The following is a 16,953-nucleotide window of genomic DNA, read 5'->3' on the forward strand; positions in this document are numbered from 1 at the left end:
TAAGTGAAAGCGTCCAGTTTGAAAAGGCTACTTACTAGCAATGATAGCAGCGCTATGACATTCTGGAAAAGGCAAAACTATGCAGACAGTGAAAAGATCAGTGGTGGCCTGGGGTGAGGGAGGAGGAATGAACAGATAGTAGAGGGCATGTTTAGGGCAGTGGAAATACTCTGCATGACACCACAATGGTGGATACATGTCATCATACATTTGTCCAAACCCATAGGATGTACAGCAGCAAGGTTGGACCCCAGTGTAGACTATGAACTCTGGGTGATGGTGACTTGTCACCAACTGAAGAGCTTGTTTTAAGTTCCGGTGTCCATTTCCTGGCTGGACACCTGCTGGTAATCACCATTACTTCCTGCTGCTTCATATTGTAACTATCATGTGGGAACCATCTTTGAGAAACATGCTTTTCTGGTCTATATGAGGATCGTATGTGCTAATTATCCAACAGGTTCATCAGTTGAGATGGACGCACCATCCCATGTGGGACATTGATAATGGGGGATGCTCTGCACGTGTAGGAATATATAGGAAATCTCTGCAACTTCCTCTCAATTTTTCTGAAACTAAAACTGTTCTAAAGATTGTTTTAATTAAAACATGTAAAGCAACAACAGCTGTAGGGGAGCAAAACTTGCCACTCCAAAATGTTCCTCTTTGGCATGAGGATTGATTTAGGCTGATTTATTTTAAGAAAGAGAAGACTCAGAAAGTTTTTCTATGTACTTCTCCCTTACCTGTCTAAGAGACTTTAGAGGAAGGGCATCCAGGAATAGCGGCATCACCAAAGACACCTGCTAAGCACATAGGCTGTGTGTGGCAGGGAGGCTGGGCTAGGCCCCGAGATCAGGGTCCACTCTGTGACTTCTGGTCTGTCCCTGGCCCAGCAAACACATGTTCACTAAACCTTTGCTTTCATCTCCATGCACATTACCTTCCCCCTCTTTGAACTCCCATACTAATACCAGCAATATCTCCTTGTGTCTTGAGCTGAAGATGGCATTTAAGCTGAGGGCTTCATCCCTCTTGATGAAAGACGCAGTTTCCCTGGGTCTCACCCACAGACACATGCAATTAAACTTCTGTTGATTTTCTCCTGTGAATCTCTCATGTCAACTGAATTCTTAGGTCAGGCAGAAGAACCTAGAAAGGTACAGAAAATGTCTTCCTTCCTGACACTGCAAAAAAGCTCTTTAAGAAAACACAGGAACAACAAAATACACACAGACTGCCTGAGGCCAGAGTTTCCTCACCTGTTTGTGCTGCCTCTCTCAGGCCACATATAAAGCCCACTAAACACCAGTGATTTCAAACCCCAACAGCGCAAACCACCAGGCCATACTCTTCAGAAAGAAAACATAGCTTCATTTTCATTGCGTATAAAACTCTGAACATTTTTAAAGAAATCTCATCTGAGGATTAGAATTGTAGATTTCTGTCTGTCTATAATTAAACCATCAATATATTCAAAGACATTTTAGTTTTGTGGTACTCAGCTTAGAAACACCTACATCTCATTTTCTTTGCAGATATTGAAAATAAACTCTACATCTATAGCTATTTTTACTGTATATTTTTGTACAATGTAGCGCTTCTGTGACTCATACTTTTGCAAATGAGCAATTCATCTTTCTCTCTTTAATTTGAAACAAAAAAAAGTGAAAGTGCAGAACATTTGGTTATATCATTTTCTAGATAATATTAGTTATCAAGATTCCTGGTTATATGCATTTTTACAAGGTCCACCAAAGTGAATTTAGAAAGCAGTTAAACTATTTTTTCAGTAAACACATTCACCTTCAGTTCAGTCGCTCAGTTGTGTCTGACTCTTTGTGACCCCATGAATTGCAGCACGCCAGGCCTCCCTGTCCATCATCAACTCCCAGACTTCACTCAAACTCACATCCATCGAGTCAGTGATGCCATCCAACCATTTCATCCTCTGTCGTCCCCTTTTCCTCTTGCCCCCAATCCCTCCCAGCATCAGTCTTTTCCAATGAGTCAACTCTTCACATGAGGTGGCCAAAGAAGTGGAATTTCAGCTTTAGCATCATTCCTTCCAAAGAATACCCAGGGCTGATCTCCTTTAGGATAGACTGGTTAGATCTCCTTGCAGTCCAAGGGACTCTCAAGAGTCTTCTCCAACACCACAGTTCAAAAGCATCAATTCTTCGGTGCTCAGCCTTCTTCACAGTCCAACTCTCACATCCATACATGACTACTGGAAAGACCATAGCCTTGACTAGATGGACCTTTGTTGGCAAAGTAATGACTCTGCTTTTGAATATGCTATCTAGGTTGGTCATAACTTTCCTTCCAAGGAGTAAGCGTCTTTTAATTTCATGGCTGCAATCACCATCTGCAGTGATTTTGGAGTCCCCCAAAATAAAGTCTGCCACTGTTTCCACTGTTTCCCCATCTATTTCCCATGAAGTGATGGGACCAGATGCCATGATCTTCGTTTTCTGAATGTTGAGCTTAAAGCCAACTTTTTCACTCTCTTCTTTCACTTTCATCAAGAGGCTCTTTAGTTACTCTTAGAAAGTTTTTTGAGTGTGCTTTGATTTTGGAGGAAGAAAAAAGTGCCTTATTTGGATTCTTACTAACAAAATAATTCTTTAAAAAAAGTCAGATATTTTATTTTTCTCTTAGTTGAGGGCAACTTCAGATTAGAAGGAATGGACATAAGACTGAGGTCCATGCAGTGCTGCTGTCTGGAAATCAAAGTATTAACTCCAGTTATAAATCTGGACCTCTTCTAAAAATGTACTAAAATATGTATTAGGTCAACAAAGTGCATAGTTTCTGATTCACGAAGGTAAGATGTCATTAGTAATCAGCAAATTCATCTCCCCACCAGGAATTTCAGACATAATCAAGATCTACTCAGAGTCATACAGGGTAAGGGTGTCCTCCCACCCATCCAGACTGTCCCCTTGGGGCCTCTCGCCAGGGGGCTGAGAGGGGTTGGACAGGGCTGTTGGAGCTGGAATCACATTCAGGGGCTGAGATCTCACTTGGGGAGGCTTTGGCAACCTGCCTGTTTATCAGAACAATGCACTTGAGTATTGAAACATTTGTCTGGTCATTAAATGATAATAATGTAATAATAATAACAGTAAACTTTATGCAAATTGCACCACTCTTCCTGGCCCCACTAAGTAGACCCAGCTACTGGCTGTCTCAACATGAGCTAGCAGTTTCACATTCTTTCACCTCCCTTCACTGGGTCCTGTTCCAAGAAGCACTAGTCATGACCAACCAAAACCAATCCAGAGACTACACTCGTGAAAATGTCAAATGCCAGGCCTCCAAACACTAGTGGGGGCTGCAAGAAAGCCAAGCCTCCCCTGGGTGCACCCTGGAGGTACCTTATGTGGGGACACAGAGGAAGGGCCCCCAGGGGATGGATCCTCCAATCACAGGAGGATGTTCCTGTATTAGTGAAATCACACTTGCAGAGCCAACCCTCGACGTCTGCTTTTGTGACAGATTTCCCTACAGTGAACTAGACAGAAAATCAGACGTGCCCAACACATGGTAAAACAGAATCTTAAGAGTTCTGACAGGTCGAAAGAGGCTGGCTGGCGCTGAGCAAATGTGGTTCGTGAACACGGCGTTACAGGCGGGTGTGCACTGTGTCAGTTCCCCATGAGTTCTGAGGCAGTGTGTGCTGGGATGGGTCCTCTGCATTTCTAGTGGCAAGAGCTGTTTTTAGTCAACCTTTCTATCAACTCAGAAAACCTGGCTCCAGACTTTTCTCCCTGCAGTTGTAGAACATTTTGGGTAAATTCCACCTAAAGACCAAAGTCAGTCTACAGCCACCAGAAACATGATCATCTGGTATTCCAATGTGACATGTGTAGCTACAGTGTAAGTCTGGATATTTATCACAATCTACCTATACTAGGACTGGGCTGAGGTTTCCTGCATCTTGACACATGCTAGAAGGTAGTCACAAGCACGTGGGCTGAATCAGAGGCAAGGTCAGATCTTTGCACTCAAGGGCATCTGCCTTCTTGCAAAGGGAAGCTGTTTTTGACTTGTTCAATTGCTGTGGTCTGTAATTATCATTAGGAAAGTCAAGCTCAAGCATGTACCTCTCCTCTGGCCGAATGTTCAGGTCCCAGTTCAAACACAAAGGCAGGCAGCATTTTGTTCTGGAATGTTCTCCCTGTGGGTCATTTCATGGATGATGTTATAAAATAGCAGAAACAGTTACAAAAGAAAGAAAGGAACTCAAAGGACCAGAGATTTTATTTTATTTTTTACTTATAACTAATACTTTCACTGAAACTGTTCCAATTGTCATAGATTTGGCCAACTATTTTTACTTAATCACAGGAGGTTATCCCCTTTGACCTTTTAATCTTTTGTCTTTTCTAGGAGACAAGTTTTTTTCCTTCATAAGCATTTTATTTTCCTTTATCTTTTTTTCATCAGTAGATTTCACTGCCCATCATATCGCTATTGTAAAACCACTACAATATTGTAAAGTAATTAGCCTCCAATTAAAATAAATAAATTTTAAAAATAAAAAGAAAAAATAATAAAAGGGAGCAATTATTTTTGTACACTTGAAATGCCTAGTAGAAAAGAATGATGGACAACAGGGTTTCATATTAATATTAGATTTAAATGAAGACCTACCTGAAAAGAGCTTTTAACTATACTGCTTTCTTTGGAAACATGAAAAGAAAAATCTAGGGAGAGAGTGCTCCCTTGAGAGGGGGACTAGAAAGATATACTGCCATTGAAACTAAAAGTATTAAGGGCCTTCTCCAGCCCTTGATTAGACTTCATGCTGACAGCACTGGAAATTTATGTTTGTAAAGATGACTAAATTAGGCTCACAAGTGGTAAAATATTCAACACAGAAATGGAAGTCCTCAAGTTTTTAGCTGATATTGGAAATTCTAAAATCAATTCTGGGCATAGAATTAGTAGGAGTGGATATTTATATAACCACATGGCAAGGATGGATCTCTGGAGGTTATCTGCACTTTATATCTCCCTCCAGGAGATGCTCAAGCCCCGTGGAAAAGGGAACATGGCTCTGTAGCATGTTCCATGTTGAATGTGGTCCCCTGAGGCTGCTCAGTGACGGTGACATTGTGTCAAGGTGCTTGGTGGGGTGTCATGAGGAGGTAAGCCCTGGGACAGGCAGTTTCTCGAACTGGACACACTGGGTCCCTTACTGCAAAACAGAGCACGGGTTTAACGATGTTCTCAGTCTGATGGTAACTTACATGACCTACGTGGAGAGAAAAAGGAGCCAGAGGTGAAGGAGTGATGCAGGTCTGAGGGAGGGACTCTTGGGTAGCAGGGGTGTCCACACTACGCCAGGTGCATCACAGTGACCTGCAGGACTCCTGTGAGCTTTGGAGCCAGAGACCAGGAGAGATTTAGAGTCGATTCCTCCAAATATCTCCGGAAAGCTGGGTTGCCTGAAGTGCACCCCAAAGCCCCGTGCCTCTGGGAAATCTAGATCTGCAGGGCCCTGGCCAGGGCTCAGCTCATGCCCCTGTGACCAGTTCTGAGGGAAGCCCCAGCCCCAGGCTAGGCTTTCAGAAGGAGGCAGACACTGACCCAGCAAAGAGAAGGAACATGAAGGGAGGGCCATCTTTTTTTGAGCCCACCCTTGGAACCAGTTCACTGTAAACAACGATAGCCTTTCAATCTCACAGAAATTCTACAAGATGGAAGTTAAAACCCTGATCTTATACACATGAGTCCTGAACATGATCAGGAATCTTATCTGGCGGGATCCTGACCCAGCAAGTCAGGGTTTAAACTCCAAGAGTGACAAAGCCCAAGGTCAGACTTTCTCAGCCACTCCCCTAAATTAAAGTGTTGGAAAGGAATGCCACATCAGAGGAAGCTCATATGCTTGATCCAGCAGAGGGAGGGGGGCACCTGAGAATGAGGAAGAATGGCCAGCACTTTTAAAACCCAAAGAGTTTATAAATGTTAACAAGATCGCCGTTATGTACAGAAGAGTATGAGACAGGGGAAAAATAAACAGTCCATTTGCTTCTGGAAATGGATTTTAACAACAGCTCACAAGTCCAGACAACTCACCCTTCCAACCACCTTTGCTTTTAAGCAAGAGTTTTATTCCACCCATACACTTTGAGTTACAAAAATATCCATTGGGATTTACTTTTTTATTTCTTTTATATAGAAAGCAAACACTCCTAGGATTCTGTTGATTTTAAAAATACATGAATTTGGCAACAAAATTTTAGACTAGGTTGGTGGGTACAAAAGAGGCATCTGTTAACTGATACGTGTTCACTGCTAATGTGTGGTCCAAGGCAGCTACGAGGCTCCCTACTACTTTTCCGGTTCACACCACAGTTGCCTCATTTTATTTTCTTGGCAATGAGATGGAAATTGGTGGTTGGTAATTTTTTTTTGCCTTTAGAAAAGACACTTATATTTAGAGACCACTTAAAAGACAGCAGTTTGTAGCAGTTGCAACATCTATGTTATTATGATGATGTTTGGGCCTCTCTCTGATCTGACTCTGAATTCAATCTAGAATATGTTCTTTTAAGAAAACGCTGCTCTATTTGATGTTCTTCAAAACATGAGAAGATTTTAAAAATAGGATGTCGTGCTTCATTTTTTTTTTTTTTTCTTTAAATGCGCTCAATCTTTCCCAATCAGGAAGCGTGTGCTGATTTGGGATGTATCCTGAAAAACTGAAGTCTACATAACTCAGATCACAGGAGATAATGATGAGAAAATAGTAAGTCTGCAAATAAGATGGTTGGTGATAGCAGGAAAAAAAAAATAACTTGGAGAGTACTCCATTTAAGCGAGGCTTGTATCTGAATTTTTTAAGGTGGTATCTTTTGTATACTGTCAAAGCCACACACCTGCCTACAGTAATGCCCCACTTATCTCCCTAATGTTATTAACATTAAAAAGATGACAATGTTGAATTCCATGAAACATTACCCATGACTAAATGGTGTGGTTTAACAAGCAGAATTAATAGCATTATGTCTTATTCAGCCTTTGAATCTACTCGTGAAACCTGTACAATGTTTGTATTGACGAGACTTTGATGTGACAGGAAATAAAACAACCAAACAAGCAGAACTTGGCCATCCCAGCTCTTGTTGAAGTGGTCACCACGTACAGAGGGCCAGGGTCTCACCTTTGGAATTCCTGCAGGCCAGAGTGAGGCTGGGTCTCAGCTTCCTCCACTTAAAGGGGGCAAACGCTATGTTTGTGCTGCTTCAGTGGCTCAGTGGGTAAAGAATCTGCCCGCGAAGACTCAAGTTCCATCCCTGGGGAAGACCCCCTGGAGGAGGGGATGGCAACTCACTTCAGTATATTTGCTGGAAAATCCCATGGACAGAGGAGCCTGGCAGGCTAGAGTCCATAGGGTCATGAAGAGTTGGACCCAACTAAAGCAACTGAACACACATGCCATATTTAACTGAAGATGACAATTATGCTTGAACTGTATATACATTGCGTAAACTGTACCAATGAAGTTCTCTCCACCCATCTCCTGACCTCAGGGCTGGCACCGAGCTGGAGTTCCCAAATGTGGGGACTGGCAGACTCTAACAAGAACAGATGCTGGTTAAGGTTTATGGATATAAGCTGAGAACACATATAAGCTGTTTTGGGCCTTTATGAGACTCATCATATCCAACCAAATCCATGACCACAAATTGTGAATCTTTGCTCTTTTCTTCTAGTTGTCTTGCCTTGAATCCTTTAAACCCATATTTTTAGGTGGCTCAGTGGTAAAGAATCTGCCTGCAATGCAAGAGACATGTGCAGGAGACACAGCTTCTATCCCTGGTCGGGTAGATCCCCTGGAGAAAGAAGTGGCTACCCACTCTAGTATTCTTGCCTGGGACAGAGGACCCTGGCGGGCTGCAGGCCATGGCGTCACAAAGAGTCCAACATGACTTAGCAACGAAACAACAACAGAGTTTATACGGTGACGCAAGTAAACGCCTGGCGCCTGGTTTCCATTCAGCAAACACTAATCGCATCTCTCCCAGATAGTTTCCATTTATCCAGAATCTACCACAAGGGACTCTGTCCACAGGACAGGGTTTGGAAGCAACTGATTTCCTCAGTGCGGTGAGAGCTAGTTTGTGCTGCACTGTCAAATCCTGGCGTACTAGCTGTGTTCCAGAATTGACTCTATTCCAAAATTCATTTACTCATGGGCTTGTATTATTTAGATAAAGATTGCCCGGTATTTCTAATAACATTATGCATATAGCACATTATTTTAAAAAGTAATTATTCTCACTCTTTAAATCCAAAAGTAATTTGGGAAGAGGTACCATTTGGGTCCTTGCCATTTTATTTGTGAAAATAAATCTAAATCTAAAATTTGGAAAAAAAATAAAATAAAATTTGGAATGTCTTCAGCACTCCTTTGTCTTTCATTTCTGTCCAAGTAACAAAATGCAACAGTAGCTACCAAATCTGTTCTACCAGAGAAAAACACACCTTTCAGATATACCCTAAAAACGCTGTTGACCTTCCTTCAGCATATAACTTGATAGGGGTCAGGTTACACTGAGGAAGACAAATCCATGATTGTTGGTGAGTCTCAAGATAATTCTAGGAACAAAAATGCCAGAGAAATTTCATGGGAAAACATAAAGCTGCATTGTATAAAAAAGCCAATACTTGACTCTGCTTGACTGGCTATTATTATGGAAGATACACATGGCTCAACATAATAAGAATATCCCCTAGCTGGGGAAGGTTTAAAGCTCGAAGTGTAACAACAGTTTTCAATTTACTTGATGCCCTATTGAACTTGAAATACGGGGCATAACAAAGAATCCACGTAGAAGAGTAATGCCCAATAAATAAATATATGTGGGTACCATTGCATTAAGTAAAATCTGACCTCAAGGACCATCCAGAGCAAGATTGTAGCATTGCTGCCCTGCAAGCCCTCCCTAATGAGATGCATCACAGTGAGGGCAGTGGCCACCAGCAGGCACCTGAGCTCCACCTGAACCGCAGACCCGAGGCCCTCATCTTCAGCATGGAGCTGCCACCCAAACACAAGTGGTGACACCAGATCATGGAGAGAGTCCAGAAAGTGTGGACTCAGGGAGACTGGGGGAAAAAAGAGGAGGTTCTTATGACAGATGAAATTATCTTTTGCTCTTCCTGGAACATCAATGGTAGGAAAGACAGAAAGCAGAGCAAGAAGATGCTGTGATCGCCTACACTTCAAATGAGAGGCTCAGGTCACGTTCTGACACCAATATTCAAAATCACCCAGAACCTAAAGGTAGAGATATAAGATTTAAACTGGATTTTAAATGTATTGCCACATGCATCTCAAGTATCAGGAAGGAAAACTTGGACCACAACCATGCCCTCGGTCCCACAAGCAGAATGCATATGAGGCAAATCATGCTCCATCGGTTGCAATGTTCCAGCGAAGCTGTTCAGGGCTGTGTCTTCACTTGGAACACTGTCCTCACACACAGTTCCTGCACAGAAATACATCAGCTTTGTGCCCGCGATGTGCAATCACCTTTGAAAGATCAAGTTGGGCAAGTGGGATAGTGTGCTTTTAGCCAAATTTTTTTAAAAAGCTTTAAAACCTGAAATAATCATCCTAAAGCAACCCAGGAACATGTTTAATTACAGCTCAGCAAACTCTTTAGGCCAAAGGATTCAAGTCGACAGTTCTAGAAGATATTGATCACGTTGTTCAGGTCAAACTGAGATGAACAATTGCTCCTCCATAGTTCCTAAAGGAGACTGGTCTCTCCTATCACACATACACACTGAAGTTCATCTCTGCAATTCATCACCATCATCTTTTGAGGAAGAAATACTTCCAAAGGACAGATGTGTCTTCTCTAGAGCAATGCTTATATTATGCTTTGCCACCAATGGGTGAATTTACCAGAAATTGGCAATAAGAAAGTCTATGCTCACATATTTTTATGTACTTGGAGATACGGAGGCGTAGATTCACAGGCTGGGAGATACACAGAGGAGAGGGAAAGAGAGACAGCAGGAATGATATCTCACAAGAGAGAGACTTTATGAAGAAAAGAAAAAACTCATACATCCCATAGAGACAAGGGACCACTTGGTCTCCAGAGAAGAGATGCGCAGGATGGTGCACAGGAAGAAGAGGAGAGATGGGCAGGATGGTGAGCAGTGGGCCCCTGCCGGCATTCCTGATGACCCTGGCCCCACTGTTTCTGGTTACAGACCCTCAGGAGGCCTCTCCTGGTGTAGACTCTGCTGTGACATCTCCTGAACATTTCTTCTTCCTTCTTCTGGGGAGGTATTCCAATGTTCTGCATAGGAATCGGGCAGCAGCATCTCTCAACGTTCATGTATTCGGGGTGGGACTCCACCCCTTGTCTAAAGCGAAGCATGTCACCTGAACTCAGGAGGGAACGCACTAAATTCCCTCCCTATTGTGCTGGGTTCGAGGAAGAACTAACAAAGCCCTCAACTTGTGCGGGAACCACAGGGATTAAAAAAAAAAAATGTGTTCTCTCTTTTCTGTTGAAAGTTAACCCAAGGGAATCTAGAACTGGGCCTGTATACCCATTACCAACATGATGGCTGAACTCGTCCACAAAGAGGACCAGCTTGAGAGAGGTCAGGTGGGAAGGGGAAGAGGAGAAGCCCAAGATGCCTGAAGCCCGCACATCTCTGGCCTCAGTAATTTCTTGTGCTAAAGGATTTACTTTGACTTTAATCCAAATTTGGTGGCATTTTCTCCCATGTTGATCTATAAAACCCTAATGGATACATCTCCTATCTTTTACTTTCTATTTATTAAAATTTTTATTCATACATGTTGCATGAGTGGGCTTTTCACAGGTAACTTAGTGCCTTTCTGCTCATTTTCTTGTTCTTTATACAAGTGTGTTTACACTTTTTTAACAGATTTTTTTATTTTAATGTGAACCATTCTTAAAGACTTTATTGATTTTAACTCCCTGACCAAGGAAGGCTCTGCACTGCCTGTATTGGAAAGCGAAGTGCCAACCATTGGAAAGCCAGGGAAGTCCACAACCATTCTTTACGTTGGGCATGTCAAAGGTGACTCATGAACCCCACCTCACGTGAAACCGGTGACATTCTCAGCCCAAACTGATTGCTCTGGGGCTAATTTTGCCTTTCTTTCTGGAGGTCTCTCCCTCTGTACTTCCTAACTGAATGCTTTCCTCTTCCTCCCTTCCCGCCTTCCCTCCCTTTACTCTCTCTCCCTGCCTTCTTCCCTTTTCTTTCTTTTTCTCCCTTTTCTTTCTCCTCCACTCCCCTTTCCTCCCATTCCTCTTTCTCATGTATTTTTGAAACTAACACAATTAGGCAGACATGGAACTAGGTGCTAAATGATGATGCTAAAAACAGCACAGCAGGAAACACAGAAACATCCCTCTGCTCCCTCCCTCGCCCAATAAAACTCATGGTCCCCAAGACCCCTCAGTTCCAAAAATTACACCAAAACGCTAGCCCACTCCCAACAAGTGATTTGCTTAAAAAAATGACCACTCAAGTTCACCTCTAGACATATATAGACTTTGCGCATCAAGACCGAGTTCCATGGTGGGGCATAAAATGTATCTCACTTCGATGCCACTCACAGTTTGGGATTTTCTATCCACTCCTTGTTGCTGTGGGTGCTGAAACCCCAACTTAGGCAGGGCACCGCACTCAGAGCTACCAGCCCTGCCGAGCAGGGAATGGTGAAGACAGGTCCTTACAACTCTCTTCACACTACTGCTCCCTAATCGTTAGCAATCACATGGAAGACTCAATTTGTCACCAAAGGGTGCAGAACGACAAGGATCAGTTCTGGAAGGAGCTGCCAAGCAGCTTCCTCAATTACACAAATGCCCTTTCGTACATGACATTCTGTCTCTTGGTCCCTTGCCTCCCAGCAGCACTGCAGTATGGAAGGAAACCACGTAGTTCCCAGGCTAAACTTTCATAGGAGTCTCCAGAAAACCTTTACTGTCCCCTGGAGTTTTATGCCATTGGTCAGCATACTGAAGTTCATATAGGGTGCCATGTGATTAAAAATAGATGTAATTTTTTTTACAGAAATGTATGTTGACCATTAGATAATTTGCCTCATAAACATTTAAATGGAAAATACCATGTAGGTAACAGTATACAAACTTTTTCTATTACCTCTTGCCTGGAAAATCCCATGGACAGAGGAGCCTGGTGTGCTGCAGTCCATGGGGTCGCTAAGGGTCGGACACGACTGAACAACGTCACTTTGACTTTTCACTTTCATGCACTGGAGAAGGAACTGGCAACCCACTCCAGTGTTCTTGCCTGGAGAATCCCAGGGACAGGGGAGCCTGGTGGGCTGCCATCTATGGGGTTGCACAGAGTCGGACACGACTGAAGTGACTTAGCAGCAGCAGCAGCAGAAATATTAGCAGCACATCAGAAACAATATGTTCACAGCACCAACTTCATTAGCTTTTCAGTCCTTGAGCACCAAGTTATGACTAGTCACCAGCAACTAAATGCAACACAGTAGCAGTGGCACAGCGGTACAGAACCCACCTGCCAATGCAAAAGATGTGAGAGATGCAAGTTCGAGTCCTGGGCCGGTAAGATCCGCTGGAGGAGGGCATGGCAACCCACTCTAGTATTGTTGCCTGGAGAATCCCAAGGATAGAGGAGCCTGGCAGGCTACAGTCCGTGGCGGTCGCAAAGGTCAGACACGACTGAGCGACTTTGCACATACACACAGCTGACATCCACAAATCCATATTTCTTTGTGTGTAGGGCCTGACTTAGGCATCTATTTTCCATTGGTGAAAATATATCATGTGGTCATAGGAGATATAATTTGCACATAATCAAATGGCTTTTCCATTTTGCATGTTGACACTGTCAGTCAAGCCCCCACACACAACAGCATTCCAGGCTGACCGGCGGCGCCTGCTGCCTCAGCTTTGTAAGCTACATTTCAATTGTTTGTTTCTGTGAGTGCTGCCATATACGTTTGCTTCCCTGACAAGAACTTCGTGAATGAATGATACAAAGGGAAACTAATGGCCAGTATTGAACTGGGGGCAGCAATTCCAGGCAGGAGGTGCCCTGGCCTGCTCGCCAGTGCTTGCTCCTACCTGGGTCCTCCCACGCCTGCAGGTACACTCTGCACAATTCTTGCATCACGACGAGTACTGCACCGAGCCAGGCGCTTCTCAGATTAAGCACAGATGAGCTATAAACGGAACCCTGAGACGCTGCTCTCCTGTTAAAGTAGCCTGACATTACTGCCACTAGGGGACACACGCACGGCTTACAAAGGCAATCAGATTTGACGTTGTGATATTTCTTTTAAATCTTTCTAATATTTCTTAAAACAAAGGAAACATACATAGCCAAGGCCAGACATCAGGTATATAATCGCCAGAGCCATTGAGACTCCAAAAAGTAAGACCTGTTTATTTTATAAGGAGGCCTTATACAAGGTTTCAGTGTGTGTAGAGATCAACACCCTCACTTTCGCGGAGCCTGGGGATGAGCCAGCGGATAACCCAGCAGAGGGCAGGTCAGGCAGATGGTTGAAATGGCCTCGCCCATCCCTTGGGCGACACTAAACTTCAGACCGACATCTTCCTGACTCTAAGCCTCTACCCACCCCTCCTCTCCTTTTTTAAAGAACTTTTAAATCTCACTGAAGATTTGTTGTTTTTCTTTCCCCCCATTGTCCCTTTGAGATGTATCGTAATCTTTCTGAAAAGACTCTTGCTGGTTTTACAACCCAGGATGGTCTTTCTCAAGGACCCAGGAGCTGATCCTTTGAAACGCAGCCATCAGAGGTGAGGGCTCCTCTGTCTCCCAGTCTCCAGCGGAGGGGAATCCCAACCTTGATCCACACCTACGAGCAAACACAGAAAGTCTAATCACTGAGGAAATCATGCGCAGACTCAGGAAGGGCCGAGGTGCTTGTCCACCTCCCTCTCGGTCCCCCGGAGCTCTTGCACCAGCTGCCGTCTGCACTTAGAAGCCCTCCTGACCTTTGTTTCAGGGCAGAGGATCCAGTCTCTCCCCCTTAATGCAATCCTCCTGAATGAAGTCCTCTTGCCTCTCCAGCTTGTCCAATGCCTTTATATTGTTTGGACAGAGTACACTGGGTTGGAGGCAGGGGAAGCCGGCGGGACTGAAGCATCGGGAGGGCTGTGGAAATGTTAGGTCTGCAAGCCTGGCTGGTGGGGGCAGGCCAGGGAGGCCCCACCACCCACACAAGGAATATGTGGCACTTTCTAAGGACTGTGTATATTATCCTGTGAGCCAAGGGCCACGGTTGTCAGGAATTCTCAAGAGAGAAGTAACAGATTCAGATTAGTCAGGGAAAGCCCTCTGTCCAGGGGCATGGGCATTGAGTGAGGCTGGGCCTGTGGGGAATGTGGGGGCCGCTAGCGTGGTGGGAGGAGGAAATGAGCAAACCCAGTGGCACCTGAGGCTCAGGACAGGCGATCTGCTGAAATCCACACCATCAGGACATAACTTGATGGGAGAGATGAAGTTCCATTCTTTCCTTACTAGGCATGTTCAGGTTTAACTTAGTTTAAAACTACTTCTTCAACTTTCTTGAGATCATTATATCGAGATAATGTTATAACGGAAATAAGACACTGTGTAAGGTTAAGGTAGGCAAGGTAACAATTTGATACACATACATGTTGAGAGATTATTGCCACCATAAGGTTAGTGAGGACACCCATCCCCTCACATGAATGTCATTTGCTGTGGTGGTTGTGGTCTGAAAGTTCTTAAAATAACTGCACTGCACTTGACCATGAAGTAGTCAAGGGTACAACTTCCACGAAGCCAGACAAAGTAAATATCTACAGAACTGAATGGCATCTAGAATATGGGAACCAAAGCATCACTTAAAAGGCAAAAATTAAGTACCATTCCAAGCACTGAGACAGACAGACAGACTGAAAAATTATTGTTAAAAAATCCTATACACACCATGACAACGTTATTTTTGGGTAACAGGACTGCTTCATTTGAAAATCACTAACTATGAAGAGATGTCCTTAAGTGTGAGCGTTACAAAATAAATGTATAAAAGAAACAGTTTTCAAAAACATCAAGAATTATCATTAAAAATTCCCATTCATATAACAAAATATATAACTTATCAAGGGAAAAACTTACAAAGACCTTTACTTATTGATCTGAAGAAAGCCATATCTGAAACATGTTTATTATCACAGAGGGGTGTTTGAAAGGTCTGAGTAAATGATGACACAATGTTCCCAAATGACAATTTTCCCAAATGAATCTATGAATTCAAACTAATTCCCATCAAAATCTCAAAGTATGTTTTTAATAACTATTTTTCCCCTAAGTTTTAAAGAAGGAATTTTGTAAAACTAAATAGAGAGTTTGTGTGAAAAGAGAGACCTTGTATTAAAAACTATAAAACTGAAAACAGCTTGGTGCTGGTATTTTAAAAAATAATTCAGTATCATCAGGGAGGTGGGTACAGGGTGGAGGGATTCAAAAGAACAACAGAGGATGTGTGTGGAAATGGATTTTAAATAAAAAATGATTCTAAAACCAGGCAAAAATGTTTGCAGAAAAAAAATATACCCATCATAGTGTATATCAAAATGATTTCCAGAAAAAAAAATCCATTTTTTTTAAGTACTAGAAACTTACATACATTAATATTTATGTAGTACCCTGCTGATAAAGACCTCATTAGTGAAACTTCAAAACTAGAAGCTGGGAGGAAAAGGATTAATCATTTGGGCTGCCTAAAATTATATATAACCTGTGTCTGTCTCAGGTACCATAAACACAGTGCCAAGATGAAGCTGATGTTCAGATAAGGAAACCTAGGAGGCCTTTGGGCTGGAGATCCTTCCTCTGCCAGATCCTCCCTCCTCCCTTCTCCACCTGCTTCTCTGTCTCCATGCCCTCCCCACCATCGCTTCTCCCCGCTCACAGCCTCCCGGGTTTCTAGGTGGTTCCCCCGGGAGAGGCTGGGATGGGACAAGGAAAGCTGCTGGGAATAGAGGTCCAGGAGGGTGGCAGGATGGCCTGGACTCTTTTCCCACCAGGCCTCTGGGGGGCAATGACCACTCCGCCCTGCAGCCCACAGCTCCTCCAGGGCCCTCTTTCCACCAGCCCCAGGGCTCCCCTGGGCTTCCAGAGCATCTCCTGACCCCCCTATCCCCTGGGCTGCCGCTTCCCACCCTACCGGCCCAGGGCCCCTCTCCTTCTGCCCTGGTCACCCCACCAGGCCCACGTCTTCACAGGGTCTTTACATCACTCAGCACTCTTCGATTAGTCACTTAGAATGACAGCTTTGTCTTATGTTTTGTCTTCTGGGATCTCAACCAATTCTATACATAAAAGACCTACAAGGTTAATACATGATGGGATCTCACGAATCGATGTGTATGTAAAAAAGATAAAAAACTGCATCTATAAAATGGCAAGTGATCATAAAAAGGAATGATGCATCGGTTAAGAAGTCTATGAAAGATATTCCATTTCATTTATAATAAAGTAAATTAAAACATCTAAAACAATGTTACAATAAAACATTAAAACAAAGACAATTTTACGCCTACTTGAATACATGAATTTTTAAAGATGATTTCTGAGCACTCATCTAGCTATTAGGAAATTTAGGATTTTATTTTCACTGCTTTGGGTTGAATGACACAGTATAACATTTCTTGAAAATGTTGGCATCAAATAAATGCCTGTATATTTTGACCTGAAAACTCAATATTTAGGAATCTATCCCATGTTTTAAAAAGTGACAATATGCAAAGATACTTATTCAAAGATGTTCTTTTCACCTTTATATATATGTAATACATGTAGAAAACCACCCAAATATTCGACAAACTTGGATTGGTTAAAAAAAAAAAAAAGATATCCAGTTATAAAAATGTCATATGC

Source organism: Budorcas taxicolor, chromosome 24 (assembly GCF_023091745.1).
Source record: "Budorcas taxicolor isolate Tak-1 chromosome 24, Takin1.1, whole genome shotgun sequence".
Taxonomy (NCBI): Eukaryota; Metazoa; Chordata; class Mammalia; order Artiodactyla; family Bovidae; genus Budorcas; species Budorcas taxicolor.